The following is a 15,362-nucleotide window of genomic DNA, read 5'->3' as shown; positions in this document are numbered from 1 at the left end:
GTGTAGACCACAGAGAAAGACCTAGTTCCCCACCTCATCGCAACCGGAGGCCTCACATCCTTTGAAAACTCCACAGGTACGCGGAGATCAGTGCCTCCAAAGGAGACGATGCCTGACTCCTTGTGAAACTTGATAGGAGTCCCAGGATTCCTGTGCACGTGGAAAGGGACCCTTGGTCTCCCACCTCAGCTGGAGAGGCGTCCCAATTGCCCTGCCAAGCCTCGAGGAGAATCCCGAGTTGTCCGTCGCAACTAGGCAGGAGTCCTGCCGTCGCTGAACAAACACGTGGTTGGAAGGGCCATCCCCGTCGTAACTCGAGAATATACCCCAGGTTCCCGCCGCAACTCGAGAAAAACCATGAGACTTCCCCCTCGCCGCGATATGAGGCCCGATTCCCCTGCACTGAGTGCAGAGCAATTCCGTGTTGCACATCACACATGAAAGGAGCCTTGATTTCCTTGATGGCACTCCAGAGAAACCCCAAGAACACTGTTTCAAGGCTAGAGGTGTCCTGAGGTCACTGTAGCAACACGAAAGAGCTCAGTGGACTAACAATCAACTCGAGATGAGAGGTTAGTCCCTGGCTTCGACTCCAAAGGAATACCACCTTACCACAAGCACCTCAAGAGGAGGCTTCTCTCAGCTCTAGCTATGTGCTGAGTTTGCGGCCTCAAGTGGAATGGACACCGCGATTCCCTGACTCGAAATAAGGCCGGATATGCCTGCAGTGACTTGAATGCCGGCTCGTCTTGCATCTCCCAAGACGAAAGGATGTCCGAATCCCCTGTGGAGACCAAAGAAAAAGACCTAGTTCCCCACCTCATCGCGACCGGATGCCTCACATCCTTTGAAAACTACAGAGGTACGCGGAGATCAGTGCCTCCAAAGGAGACGATGCCTGACTCCTCGTGAAACTTGATATGAGCCCCAGGATTCCTGTGGCACGTGGAAAGGGACCCATGGTCTCCTGCCTCAGCTGGAGAGGCGTCCCAATTGCCCTGCCAAGCCTCGAGGAGAATCCCGAGTTGTCCCTCGCAACTACGCAGGAGTCCTGACGTCGCTGAACAAACACGTGGGTGGAAGGGCCATCCCCGTCGTAACTCGAGAATATACCCCAGGTTCCCGCCGCAACTCGAGAAAAACATGAGACTTCCCCCTCGCCGCGAGATGAGGCACGATTCCCCTGCACTGCGTGCAGAGCAATTCCGTGTTGCACATCACACATGAAAGGAGCCTTGATTTCCTTGATGGCACTCCAGAGAAACCCCAAGAACACTGTTTCAAGGCTAGAGGGATCCTGAGGTCACTGTAGCAACACGAAAGAGCTCCGTGGACCAAAAATCAACTCGAGATGAGAGGTTAGTCCCTGGCTTCGACTCCAGAGGAATACCACCTTACCACAAGCATCTCAAGAGGAGGCTTCTCTCAACTCTAGGTATGTGAGAGGGACCCTGAGTTTGCGGCCTCAAGTGGAATGGACACCGCGATGCCCTGACTCGAAATAAGGCCGGATATCCCTGCAGTGACTTGAATGCAGGCTCGTCTTGCATCTCCCAAGATGAAAGGATGTCTGAATCCCCTGTGGAGGCCACAGAGAAAGACCTAGTTCCCCACCTCAAGGCGACCGGAGGCCTCACATCCTTTGAAAACTCCAGAATTACGCGGATTTCAGTGCCTCCATAGGAGACGATGCCTGACTCCTCGTGAAACTTGATAGGAGTCCCAGGATTCCTGTGGCACATGGAAAGGGACCCTTGGTCTCCCGCCTCAGCTGGAGAGCCGTCCCAATTGCCCTGCCAAGCCTCGAGGAGAATCCCGAGTTGTCCCTCGCAACTACGCAGGAGTCCTGACGTCGCTGAACAAACAAGTGGGTGGAAGGGCCATCCCCGTCGTAACTCGAGAATATACCCCAGGTTCCCGCCGCAACTCGAAAAAAACCATGAGACTTCCCCCTCACCGCGAGATGAGGCCCGATTCCCCTGCACTGCGTGCAGAGAAATTCCGTGTTGCACATCACACATGAAAGGAGCCTTGATTTCCTTGATGGCACTCCAGAGAGACCCCAAGAACACTGTTTCAAGGCTAGAGGGATGCTGAGGTCACTGTAGCAACACGAAAGAGCTCCATGGACCAAGAATCAACTCGAGATGAGAGGTTAGTCCCTAACTTCGACTCCAGAGGAATACCACCTTACCACAAGCACCTCAAGAGGAGGCTTCTCTCAGCTCTAGGTATGTGAGAGGGACCCTGAGTTTGCGGCCTCAAGTGGAATGGACACTGGGATGCCCTGCCGTGAAATAAGGCCGGATATCCCTGCAGTGACTTGAATGCAGGCTCGTCTTGCATCTCCAAAGATGAAAGGATGTCTGAATCCCCTGTGGAGACCACAGAGAAAGACCTAGTTCCCCACCTCATGGCGACCGGAGGCCTCACATCCTTTGAAAACTCCAGAGGTACGCGGAGATCAGTGCCTCCAAAGGAGACGATGCCTGACTCTTCGTGAAACTTGATAGGAGTCCCAGGATTCCTGTGGCACGTGGAAAGGGACCCTTGGTCTCCCGCCTCAGCTGGAGAGGCGTCCCAATTGCCCTGCCAAGCCTCGAGGAGAATCCCGAGTTGTCCGTCGCAACTAGGCAGGAGTCCTGACGTCGCTGAACAAACACGTGTGTGGAAGGGCCATCCCCGTCGTAACTCGAGAATATACCCCAGGTTCCCGCCGCAACTCAAGAAAAACCATGAGACTTCCCCCTCGCCGCGAGATCAGGCCCGATTCCCCTGCACTGCGTGCAGAGCAATTCCGTGTTGCACATCACACATGAAAGGAGCCTTAATTTTCTTGATGGCACTCCAGAGAAACCCCAAGAACACTGTTTCAAGGCTAGAGGGATCCTGAGGTCACTGTAGCAACACGAAAGAGCTCCATGGACCAAAGATCAACTCGAGATGAGAGGTTAGTCCCTGGATTCGACTCCAGAGGAATACCACCTTACCACAAGCACCTCAAGAGGAGGCTTCTCTCAGCTCTAGCTATGTGAGAGGGACCCTGAGTTTGCGGCCTCAAGTGGAATGGACACCGTGATGCCCTGACTCGAAATAAGGCCGGATATCCCTGCAGTGACTTGAATGCAGGCTCGTCTTGCATCTCCCAAGACGAAAGGATGTCTGAATCTCCTGTGGAGACCACAGAGAAAGACCTAGTTCCCCACCTCATGGCGACCGGAGGCCTCACATCCTTTGAAAACTTCAGAGGTACGCGGAGATCAGTGCCTCCAAAGGAGACGATGCCTGACTCATCGTGAAACTTGATAGGAGTCCCAGGATTCCTGTGGCACGTGGAAAGGGACCCTTGGTCTCCCGCCTCAGCTGGAGAGGCGTCCCAATTGCCCTGCCAAGCCTCGAGGAGAATCCCGAGTTGTCCGTCGCAACTAGGCAGGAGTCCTGACGTCGCTGAACAGACACGTGTGTGGAAGGGCCATCCCCGTCGTAACTCGAGAATATACCCCAGGTTCCCGCCGCAACTCGAGAAAAACCATGAGACTTCCCCCTCGCCCCGAGATGAGGCCCGATTCACCTGCACTGCGTGCAGAGCAATTCCGTGTTGCACATCACACATGAAAGGAGCCTTGATTTCCTTGATGGCACTCCAGAGAAACCCCAAGAACACTGTTTCAATGATAGAGGCATCCTGAGGTCACTGTATCAACACGAAAGAGCTCCGTGGACCAAAAATCAACTCGAGATGAGAGGTTAGTCCCTGGCTTCGACTCCAGAGGAATACCACCTTACCACAAGCACCTCAAGAGGAGGCTTCTCTCAGCTCTAGGTATGTGAGAGGGACCCTGATTTTGCGGCCTCAAGTGGAATGGACACCACGATGCCCTGACTCGAAATCAGGCCGGATATCCCTGCAGTGACTTGAATGCAGGCTCGTCTTGCATCTCCCAATATGAAAGGATGTCTGAATCACCTGTGTAGACCACAGAGAAAGACCTAGTTCCCCACCTCATCGCGACCGGAGGCCTCATATCCTTTGACAACTCCAGAGGTTCGCGGAGATCAGTGCCTCCAAAGGAGACGATGCCTGACTCCTCGTGAAACTTGATAGGAGTCCCAGGATTCCTGTGGCACGTGGAAAGGGACCCTTGATCTCCCGCCTCAGCTGGAGAGGCATCCCAATGGCCCTGCCAAGCCTCGAGGAGAATCCCGAGTTGTCCCTCGCAACTAGGCAGGAGTCCTGACGTCGCTGAACAAACACGTGCGTGGAAGGGCCATCCCCGTCGTAACTCGAGAATATACCGCAGGTTCCCGCCGCAACTCGAGAAAAACCATGAGACTTCCCCCTCACCGCAGGATAAGGCCCGATTCCCCTGCACTGCGTGCAGAGCAATTCCGTCTTGCACATCACACATGAAAGGAGCCTTGATTTCCTTGATGGCACTCCAGAGAAACCCCAAGAACTCTGTTTCAAGGCTAGAGGGATCCTGAGGTCACTGTAGCAACACGAAAGAGCTCCGTGGACCAAGAATCAACTCGAGATGAGAGGTTAGTCCCTGGCTTCAACTCCAGAGGAATACCACCTTACCACAAGCACCTCAAGAGGAGGCTTCTCTCAGCTCTAGGTATGTGAGAGGGACCCTGATTTTGCGGCCTCAAGTGGAATGGACACTGCGATGCCCTGACGCGAAATAAGGCCGGATATCCCTGCAGTGACTTGAATGCAGGCTCGTCTTGCATCTCCCAAGACGAAAGGATGTCTGAATCCCCTGTGGAGACCACCGAGAAAGACCTAGTTCCCCACCTCATCGCGACCGGAGGCCTCACATCCTTTGAAAACTCCAGAGGTACACGGAAATCACTGCCTCCAAAGAAGACGATGCCTGACTCCTCGTGAAACTTGATAGGAGTCCCAGGATTCCTGTGGCACGTGGAAAGGGACCCTTGGTCTCCCGCCTCAGCTGGAGAGGCGTCCCAATTGCCCTGCCAAGCCTCGAGGAGAATCCCGAGTTGTCCCTCGCAACTAGGCAGGAGTCCTGCCATCGCTGAACAAACACGTGGGTGGAAGGGCCATCCCCGTCGTAACTCGAGAACATACCCCAGGTCCCCGCCGCAACTCGATAAAAACCATGAGACTTCCCCCTCGTCGCGAGATGAGGCACGATTCCCCTGCACTGCGTGCAGAGCAATTCCGTGTTGCACATCACACATGAAAGGAGCCTTGATTTCCTTGATGGCACTCCAGAGTAACCCCAAGAACACTGTTTCAAGGCTAGAGGGATCCTGAGGTCACTGTAGCAACACGAAAGAGCTCCGTGGACCAAAAATCAACTCGAGATGAGAGGTTAGTCCCTGGCTTCGACTCCAGAGGAATACCACCTTAACACAAGCACCTCAAGAGGAGGCTTCTCTCAGCTCTAGGTATGTGAGAGGGACCCTTAATTTGCAGCCTAAAGTGGAATGGACACCGCGATGCCCTGACTCGAAATAAGGCCGGATATCCCTGCAGTGACTTGAATGCAGGCTCGTCTTGCATCTCCCAAGATGAAATTATGTCTGAATCCCCTGTGGAGACCACAGAGAAAGACCTAGTCACCCACCTCATCGCGACCGGAGGCCTCACATCCTTTGAAAACTCGAGAGGTACGCGGAGATCAGTGCCTCCAAAGGAGACGATGCCTGACTCCTCGTGAAACTTGATAGGAGTCCCAGGATTCCTGTGGCACGTGGAAAGGGACCCTTGGTGTCCCGCCTCAGCTCGCGAGGCGTCCCAATTGCCCTGCCAAGCCTCGAGGAGAATCCCGAGTTGTCCCTCGAAACTAGGCAGTTGTCCTGACGTCGCTGAACAAACAAGTGGGTGAAAGGGATATCCCCGTCGTAACTCGAGAATATACCCCAAGTTCCCGCCGCAACTCGAGAAAAACCATGAGACTTCCCCCTCGCCGTGAGATGAGGCCCGATTCCCCTGCACTGCGTGCAGAGCAATTCCGTGTTGCACATCACACATGAAAGGAGCCTTGATTTCCTTGATGGCACTCCAGAGAAACCCCAAGAACACTGTTTCAAGGCTAGAGGGATCCTGAGGTCACTGTAGCAACACGAAAGAGCTCCGTGGACCAAGAATCAACTCGAGATGAGAGGTTAGTCCCTGGCTTCGACTCCAGAGGAATACCACCTTACCACAAGCACCTCAAGAGGAGGCTTCTCTCAGCTCTAGGTATGTGAGAGGGACCCTGAGTTTGCGGCCTCAAGAGGAATGGACACCGCGATGCCCTGACTCGAAATAAGGCCGGATATCCCTGCAGTGATTGAATGCAGGCTCGTCTTGCATCTCGCAAGATGAAAGGATGTCTGAATCCCCTGTGGAGACAACAGAGAAAGACCTAGTCCCCCACCTCATCGCGACCGGAGGCCTCACATCCTTTGAAAACTCCAGAGGTACGCGGAGATCAGTGCCTCCAAAGGAGACGATGCCTGACTCCTCTTGAAACTTGATAGGAGTCCCAGGATTCCTGTGGCACGTGGAAAGGGACCCTTGGTCTCCCGCCTCAGCTGGAGAGGCGTCCCAATTGCCCTGCCAAGCCTCGAGGAGAATCCCAAGTTGTCCCTCGCAACTAGGCAGGAGTCCTGACGTCGCTGAACAAACACGTGGGAGGAAGGGCCATCCCCGTCGTAACTCGAGAATATACCCCAGGTTCCCGCCGCAACTCGAGAAAAACCATGAGACTTCCCCCTCGCCTTGAGATGAGGCCCGATTCCCCTGCATTGCGTGCAGAGCAATTCCGTGTTGCACATCACACATGAAAGGAGCCTTAATTTCCTTGATGGCACTCCAGAGAAACCCAAGAACACTGTTTCAAGGCTAGAGGGATCCTGAGGTCACTGTAGCAACACGAAAGAGCTCCGTGGACCAAAAATCAACTCGAGATGAGAGGTTAGTCCCTGGCTTCGACTCCAGAGGAATACCACCTTACCACAAGCACGTCAAGAGGAGGCTTCTCTCAGCTCTAGCTATGTGCTGAGTTTGCGGCCTCAAGTGGAATGGACACCGCGATGCCCTGACTCGAAATAAGGCCGGATATCCCTGCAGTGACTTGAATGCAGGCTCGTCTTGCATCTCCCAAGATGAAAGGATGTCTGAATCCCCTGTGGAGACCACAGAGAAAGACCTAGTTCCCCACCTCATCGCGACCGGAGGCCTCACATCCTTTGAAAACGCCAGAGGTACGCGGAGATCAGTGCCTCCAAAGGAGACGATGCCTGACTCCTCGTGAAACTTGACAGGAGTCTCAGGATTCCTGTGGCACGTGGAAAAGGACCCTTGGTCTCCCGCCTCAGCTGGAGAGGCGTCCCAATTGCCCTGCCAAGCCTCGGGGAGAATCCCGAGTTGTCCCTCGCAACTAGGCAGGAGTCCTGTCGTCGCTGAAGAAACACGTGGGTGGAAGGGCCATCCCCGTCGTAACTCGAGAATATACCCCAGGTTCCCGCCGCAACTTGAGAAAAACCATGAGACTTCCCCCTCGCCGCGAGATGAGGCCCGATTCCCCTGCACTGCGTGCAGAGCAATTCCGTGTTGCACATCACACATGAAAGGAGCCTTGATTTCCTTGATGGCACTCCAGAGAAACCCCAAGAACACTGTTTCAAGGCTAGAGGGATCCTGAGGTCACTGTAGCAACACGAAAGAGCTCCGTGGACCAAAAATCAACTCGAGATGAGAGGTTAGTCCCTGGCTTCGACTCCAGAGGAATACCACCTTAGCACAAGCACCTCAAGAGGAGGCTTCTCTCAGCTCTTGATATGTGAGAGGGACCCTGAGTTTGCGGCCTCAAGTGGAATGGACACCGCGATGCCCTGACTCGAAATAAGGCCGGATATCCCTGCAGTGACTTGAATGCAGGCTCGTCTTCCATCTCCCAAGATGAAAGGATGTCTGAATCCCCCGTGGAGACCACAGAGAAAGACCTAGTTCCCCACCTCATCACGACCGGAGGCCTCACATCCGTTGAAAACTCCAGAGGTACGCGGAGATCAGTGCCTCCAAAGGAGACGATGCCTGACTCCTCGTGAAACTTGACAGGAGTCCCAGGATTTCTGTGGCCCGTGGAAAGGGACCGTTGGTCTCCCGCCTCAGCTGGAGAGGCGTCCCAATTGCCCTGCCAAGCCTCGAGGAGAATCCCGAGTTGTCCCTCGAAACTAGGCAGGAGTCCTCACGTCGCTGAACAAACACGTGGGTGGAAGGGCCATCCCCGTCGTAACTCGAGAATATACCCCAGGTTCCCGCCGCAACTCGAGAAAAACCATGAGACTTCCCCCTCGCCGCGAGATGAGGCCCGATTCCCCTGCACTGCGTGCAGAGCAATTCCGTCTTGCACATCACACATGAAAGGAGCCTTGATTTCCTTGATGGCACTCCAGAGAAACCCCAAGAACACTCTTTCAAGGCTAGAGGGATCCTGAGGTCACTGTAGCAACACGAAAGAGCTTCGTGGACCAAGAATCAACTCGAGATGAGAGGTTAGTCCCTGGCTTCGACTCCAGAGGAATACCACCTTAACACAAGCACCTCAAGAGGAGGCTTCTCTCAGCTCTAGGTATGTGAGAGGGACCCTGAGTTTGCGGCCTCAAGTGGAATGGACACCGTGATGCCCTGACTCGAAATAAGGCCGGATATCCCTTCAGTGACTTGAATGCAGGCTCGTCTTGCATCTCCCAAGACGAAAGGATGTCTGAATCCCCTGTGGAGACCACAGAGAAAGACCTAGTTCCCCACCTCATCGCGACCGGAGGCCTCACATCCTTTGAAAACTCCAGAGGTACGCGGAGATCAGTGCCTCCAAAGGAGACGACGCCTGACTCCTCGTGAAACTTGATAGGAGTCCCAGGATTCCTGTGGCACGTGGGAAGGGACCTTTGGTCTCCCGCCTCAGCTGGAGAGGCGTCCCAATTGCCCTGCCAAGCCTCGAGGAGAATCCGGAGTTGTCCCTCGCAACTAGGCAGTAGTCCTGACGTCGCTGAACAAACAAGTGGGTGGAAGGGCCATCCCCGTCGTAACTCGAGAATATACCCCAGGTTCCCGCCGCAACTCGAGAAAAACCATGAGACTTCCCCCTCGCCGCGAGATGAGGCCCGTTTCCCCTGCACTGCGTGCAGAGCAATTCCGTGCTGCACATCACACATGAAAGGGGCCTTGATTTCCTTGATGGCACTCCAGAGAAACCCCAAGAACACTGTTTCAAGGCTAGAGGGATCCTGAGGTCACTGTAGCAACACGAAAGAGCTCCGTGGACCAAGAATCAACTCGAGATGAGAGGTTAGTCCCTGGCTCAACTCCAGAGGAATACCACCTTACCACAAGCACCTCAAGAGGAGGCTTCTCTCAGCTCTAGGTATGTGAGAGGGACCCTGATTTTGCGGCCTCAAGTGGAATGAACACCGCGATGCCCTGACTCGAAATAAGGCTGAATATCCCTGCAGTGACTTGAATGCAGGCTCGTCTTGCATCTCCCAAGATGAAAGGATGTCTGAAGCACCTGTGTAGACCACAGAGAAAGACCTAGTTCCCCACCTCATCGCAACCGGAGGCCTCACATCCGTTGAAAACTCCACAGGTACGCGGAGATCAGTGCCTCCAAAGGAGACGATGCCTGACTCCTTGTGAAACTTGATAGGAGTCCCAGGATTCCTGTGCACGTGGAAAGGGACCCTTGGTCTCCCACCTCAGCTGGAGAGGCGTCCCAATTGCCCTGCCAAGCCTCGAGGAGAATCCCGAGTTGTCCGTCGCAACTAGGCAGGAGTCCTGCCGTCGCTGAACAAACACGTGGTTGGAAGGGCCATCCCCGTCGTAACTCGAGAATATACCCCAGGTTCCCGCCGCAACTCGAGAAAAACCATGAGACTTCCCCCTCGCCGCGATATGAGGCCCGATTCCCCTGCACTGAGTGCAGAGCAATTCCGTGTTGCACATCACACATGAAAGGAGCCTTGATTTCCTTGATGGCACTCCAGAGAAACCCCAAGAACACTGTTTCAAGGCTAGAGGTGTCCTGAGGTCACTGTAGCAACACGAAAGAGCTCAGTGGACTAACAATCAACTCGAGATGAGAGGTTAGTCCCTGGCTTCGACTCCAAAGGAATACCACCTTACCACAAGCACCTCAAGAGGAGGCTTCTCTCAGCTCTAGCTATGTGCTGAGTTTGCGGCCTCAAGTGGAATGGACACCGCGATTCCCTGACTCGAAATAAGGCCGGATATGCCTGCAGTGACTTGAATGCCGGCTCGTCTTGCATCTCCCAAGACGAAAGGATGTCCGAATCCCCTGTGGAGACCAAAGAAAAAGACCTAGTTCCCCACCTCATCGCGACCGGATGCCTCACATCCTTTGAAAACTCCAGAGGTACGCGGAGATCAGTGCCTCCAAAGGAGACGATGCCTGACTCCTCGTGAAACTTGATATGAGCCCCAGGATTCCTGTGGCACGTGGAAAGGGACCCATGGTCTCCTGCCTCAGCTGGAGAGGCGTCCCAATTGCCCTGCCAAGCCTCGAGGAGAATCCCGAGTTGTCCCTCGCAACTACGCAGGAGTCCTGACGTCGCTGAACAAACACGTGGGTGGAAGGGCCATCCCCGTCGTAACTCGAGAATATACCCCAGGTTCCCGCCGCAACTCGAGAAAAACATGAGACTTCCCCCTCGCCGCGAGATGAGGCACGATTCCCCTGCACTGCGTGCAGAGCAATTCCGTGTTGCACATCACACATGAAAGGAGCCTTGATTTCCTTGATGGCACTCCAGAGAAACCCCAAGAACACTGTTTCAAGGCTAGAGGGATCCTGAGGTCACTGTAGCAACACGAAAGAGCTCCGTGGACCAAAAATCAACTCGAGATGAGAGGTTAGTCCCTGGCTTCGACTCCAGAGGAATACCACCTTACCACAAGCATCTCAAGAGGAGGCTTCTCTCAACTCTAGGTATGTGAGAGGGACCCTGAGTTTGCGGCCTCAAGTGGAATGGACACCGCGATGCCCTGACTCGAAATAAGGCCGGATATCCCTGCAGTGACTTGAATGCAGGCTCGTCTTGCATCTCCCAAGATGAAAGGATGTCTGAATCCCCTGTGGAGGCCACAGAGAAAGACCTAGTTCCCCACCTCAAGGCGACCGGAGGCCTCACATCCTTTGAAAACTCCAGAATTACGCGGATTTCAGTGCCTCCATAGGAGACGATGCCTGACTCCTCGTGAAACTTGATAGGAGTCCCAGGATTCCTGTGGCACATGGAAAGGGACCCTTGGTCTCCCGCCTCAGCTGGAGAGCCGTCCCAATTGCCCTGCCAAGCCTCGAGGAGAATCCCGAGTTGTCCCTCGCAACTACGCAGGAGTCCTGACGTCGCTGAACAAACAAGTGGGTGGAAGGGCCATCCCCGTCGTAACTCGAGAATATACCCCAGGTTCCCGCCGCAACTCGAAAAAAACCATGAGACTTCCCCCTCACCGCGAGATGAGGCCCGATTCCCCTGCACTGCGTGCAGAGAAATTCCGTGTTGCACATCACACATGAAAGGAGCCTTGATTTCCTTGATGGCACTCCAGAGAGACCCCAAGAACACTGTTTCAAGGCTAGAGGGATGCTGAGGTCACTGTAGCAACACGAAAGAGCTCCATGGACCAAGAATCAACTCGAGATGAGAGGTTAGTCCCTAACTTCGACTCCAGAGGAATACCACCTTACCACAAGCACCTCAAGAGGAGGCTTCTCTCAGCTCTAGGTATGTGAGAGGGACCCTGAGTTTGCGGCCTCAAGTGGAATGGACACTGGGATGCCCTGCCGTGAAATAAGGCCGGATATCCCTGCAGTGACTTGAATGCAGGCTCGTCTTGCATCTCCAAAGATGAAAGGATGTCTGAATCCCCTGTGGAGACCACAGAGAAAGACCTAGTTCCCCACCTCATGGCGACCGGAGGCCTCACATCCTTTGAAAACTCCAGAGGTACGCGGAGATCAGTGCCTCCAAAGGAGACGATGCCTGACTCTTCGTGAAACTTGATAGGAGTCCCAGGATTCCTGTGGCACGTGGAAAGGGACCCTTGGTCTCCCGCCTCAGCTGGAGAGGCGTCCCAATTGCCCTGCCAAGCCTCGAGGAGAATCCCGAGTTGTCCGTCGCAACTAGGCAGGAGTCCTGACGTCGCTGAACAAACACGTGTGTGGAAGGGCCATCCCCGTCGTAACTCGAGAATATACCCCAGGTTCCCGCCGCAACTCAAGAAAAACCATGAGACTTCCCCCTCGCCGCGAGATCAGGCCCGATTCCCCTGCACTGCGTGCAGAGCAATTCCGTGTTGCACATCACACATGAAAGGAGCCTTAATTTTCTTGATGGCACTCCAGAGAAACCCCAAGAACACTGTTTCAAGGCTAGAGGGATCCTGAGGTCACTGTAGCAACACGAAAGAGCTCCATGGACCAAAGATCAACTCGAGATGAGAGGTTAGTCCCTGGATTCGACTCCAGAGGAATACCACCTTACCACAAGCACCTCAAGAGGAGGCTTCTCTCAGCTCTAGCTATGTGAGAGGGACCCTGAGTTTGCGGCCTCAAGTGGAATGGACACCGTGATGCCCTGACTCGAAATAAGGCCGGATATCCCTGCAGTGACTTGAATGCAGGCTCGTCTTGCATCTCCCAAGACGAAAGGATGTCTGAATCTCCTGTGGAGACCACAGAGAAAGACCTAGTTCCCCACCTCATGGCGACCGGAGGCCTCACATCCTTTGAAAACTTCAGAGGTACGCGGAGATCAGTGCCTCCAAAGGAGACGATGCCTGACTCATCGTGAAACTTGATAGGAGTCCCAGGATTCCTGTGGCACGTGGAAAGGGACCCTTGGTCTCCCGCCTCAGCTGGAGAGGCGTCCCAATTGCCCTGCCAAGCCTCGAGGAGAATCCCGAGTTGTCCGTCGCAACTAGGCAGGAGTCCTGACGTCGCTGAACAAACACGTGTGTGGAAGGGCCATCCCCGTCGTAACTCGAGAATATACCCCAGGTTCCCGCCGCAACTCGAGAAAAACCATGAGACTTCCCCCTCGCCCCGAGATGAGGCCCGATTCACCTGCACTGCGTGCAGAGCAATTCCGTGTTGCACATCACACATGAAAGGAGCCTTGATTTCCTTGATGGCACTCCAGAGAAACCCCAAGAACACTGTTTCAATGATAGAGGCATCCTGAGGTCACTGTATCAACACGAAAGAGCTCCGTGGACCAAAAATCAACTCGAGATGAGAGGTTAGTCCCTGGCTTCGACTCCAGAGGAATACCACCTTACCACAAGCACCTCAAGAGGAGGCTTCTCTCAGCTCTAGGTATGTGAGAGGGACCCTGATTTTGCGGCCTCAAGTGGAATGGACACCACGATGCCCTGACTCGAAATCAGGCCGGATATCCCTGCAGTGACTTGAATGCAGGCTCGTCTTGCATCTCCCAATATGAAAGGATGTCTGAATCACCTGTGTAGACCACAGAGAAAGACCTAGTTCCCCACCTCATCGCGACCGGAGGCCTCATATCCTTTGACAACTCCAGAGGTTCGCGGAGATCAGTGCCTCCAAAGGAGACGATGCCTGACTCCTCGTGAAACTTGATAGGAGTCCCAGGATTCCTGTGGCACGTGGAAAGGGACCCTTGATCTCCCGCCTCAGCTGGAGAGGCATCCCAATGGCCCTGCCAAGCCTCGAGGAGAATCCCGAGTTGTCCCTCGCAACTAGGCAGGAGTCCTGACGTCGCTGAACAAACACGTGCGTGGAAGGGCCATCCCCGTCGTAACTCGAGAATATACCGCAGGTTCCCGCCGCAACTCGAGAAAAACCATGAGACTTCCCCCTCACCGCAGGATAAGGCCCGATTCCCCTGCACTGCGTGCAGAGCAATTCCGTCTTGCACATCACACATGAAAGGAGCCTTGATTTCCTTGATGGCACTCCAGAGAAACCCCAAGAACTCTGTTTCAAGGCTAGAGGGATCCTGAGGTCACTGTAGCAACACGAAAGAGCTCCGTGGACCAAGAATCAACTCGAGATGAGAGGTTAGTCCCTGGCTTCAACTCCAGAGGAATACCACCTTACCACAAGCACCTCAAGAGGAGGCTTCTCTCAGCTCTAGGTATGTGAGAGGGACCCTGATTTTGCGGCCTCAAGTGGAATGGACACTGCGATGCCCTGACGCGAAATAAGGCCGGATATCCCTGCAGTGACTTGAATGCAGGCTCGTCTTGCATCTCCCAAGACGAAAGGATGTCTGAATCCCCTGTGGAGACCACCGAGAAAGACCTAGTTCCCCACCTCATCGCGACCGGAGGCCTCACATCCTTTGAAAACTCCAGAGGTACACGGAAATCACTGCCTCCAAAGAAGACGATGCCTGACTCCTCGTGAAACTTGATAGGAGTCCCAGGATTCCTGTGGCACGTGGAAAGGGACCCTTGGTCTCCCGCCTCAGCTGGAGAGGCGTCCCAATTGCCCTGCCAAGCCTCGAGGAGAATCCCGAGTTGTCCCTCGCAACTAGGCAGGAGTCCTGCCATCGCTGAACAAACACGTGGGTGGAAGGGCCATCCCCGTCGTAACTCGAGAACATACCCCAGGTCCCCGCCGCAACTCGATAAAAACCATGAGACTTCCCCCTCGTCGCGAGATGAGGCACGATTCCCCTGCACTGCGTGCAGAGCAATTCCGTGTTGCACATCACACATGAAAGGAGCCTTGATTTCCTTGATGGCACTCCAGAGTAACCCCAAGAACACTGTTTCAAGGCTAGAGGGATCCTGAGGTCACTGTAGCAACACGAAAGAGCTCCGTGGACCAAAAATCAACTCGAGATGAGAGGTTAGTCCCTGGCTTCGACTCCAGAGGAATACCACCTTAACACAAGCACCTCAAGAGGAGGCTTCTCTCAGCTCTAGGTATGTGAGAGGGACCCTTAATTTGCAGCCTAAAGTGGAATGGACACCGCGATGCCCTGACTCGAAATAAGGCCGGATATCCCTGCAGTGACTTGAATGCAGGCTCGTCTTGCATCTCCCAAGATGAAATTATGTCTGAATCCCCTGTGGAGACCACAGAGAAAGACCTAGTCACCCACCTCATCGCGACCGGAGGCCTCACATCCTTTGAAAACTCGAGAGGTACGCGGAGATCAGTGCCTCCAAAGGAGACGATGCCTGACTCCTCGTGAAACTTGATAGGAGTCCCAGGATTCCTGTGGCACGTGGAAAGGGACCCTTGGTGTCCCGCCTCAGCTCGCGAGGCGTCCCAATTGCCCTGCCAAGCCTCGAGGAGAATCCCGAGTTGTCCCTCGAAACTAGGCAGTTGTCCTGACGT

This window comes from Cervus elaphus, chromosome 24, assembly GCF_910594005.1.
Source record: "Cervus elaphus chromosome 24, mCerEla1.1, whole genome shotgun sequence".
Classification (NCBI taxonomy): Eukaryota; Metazoa; Chordata; class Mammalia; order Artiodactyla; family Cervidae; genus Cervus; species Cervus elaphus.
The sequence above is the reverse complement of the archived record's forward strand: the minus strand, read 5'-3'. Positions refer to the sequence as shown.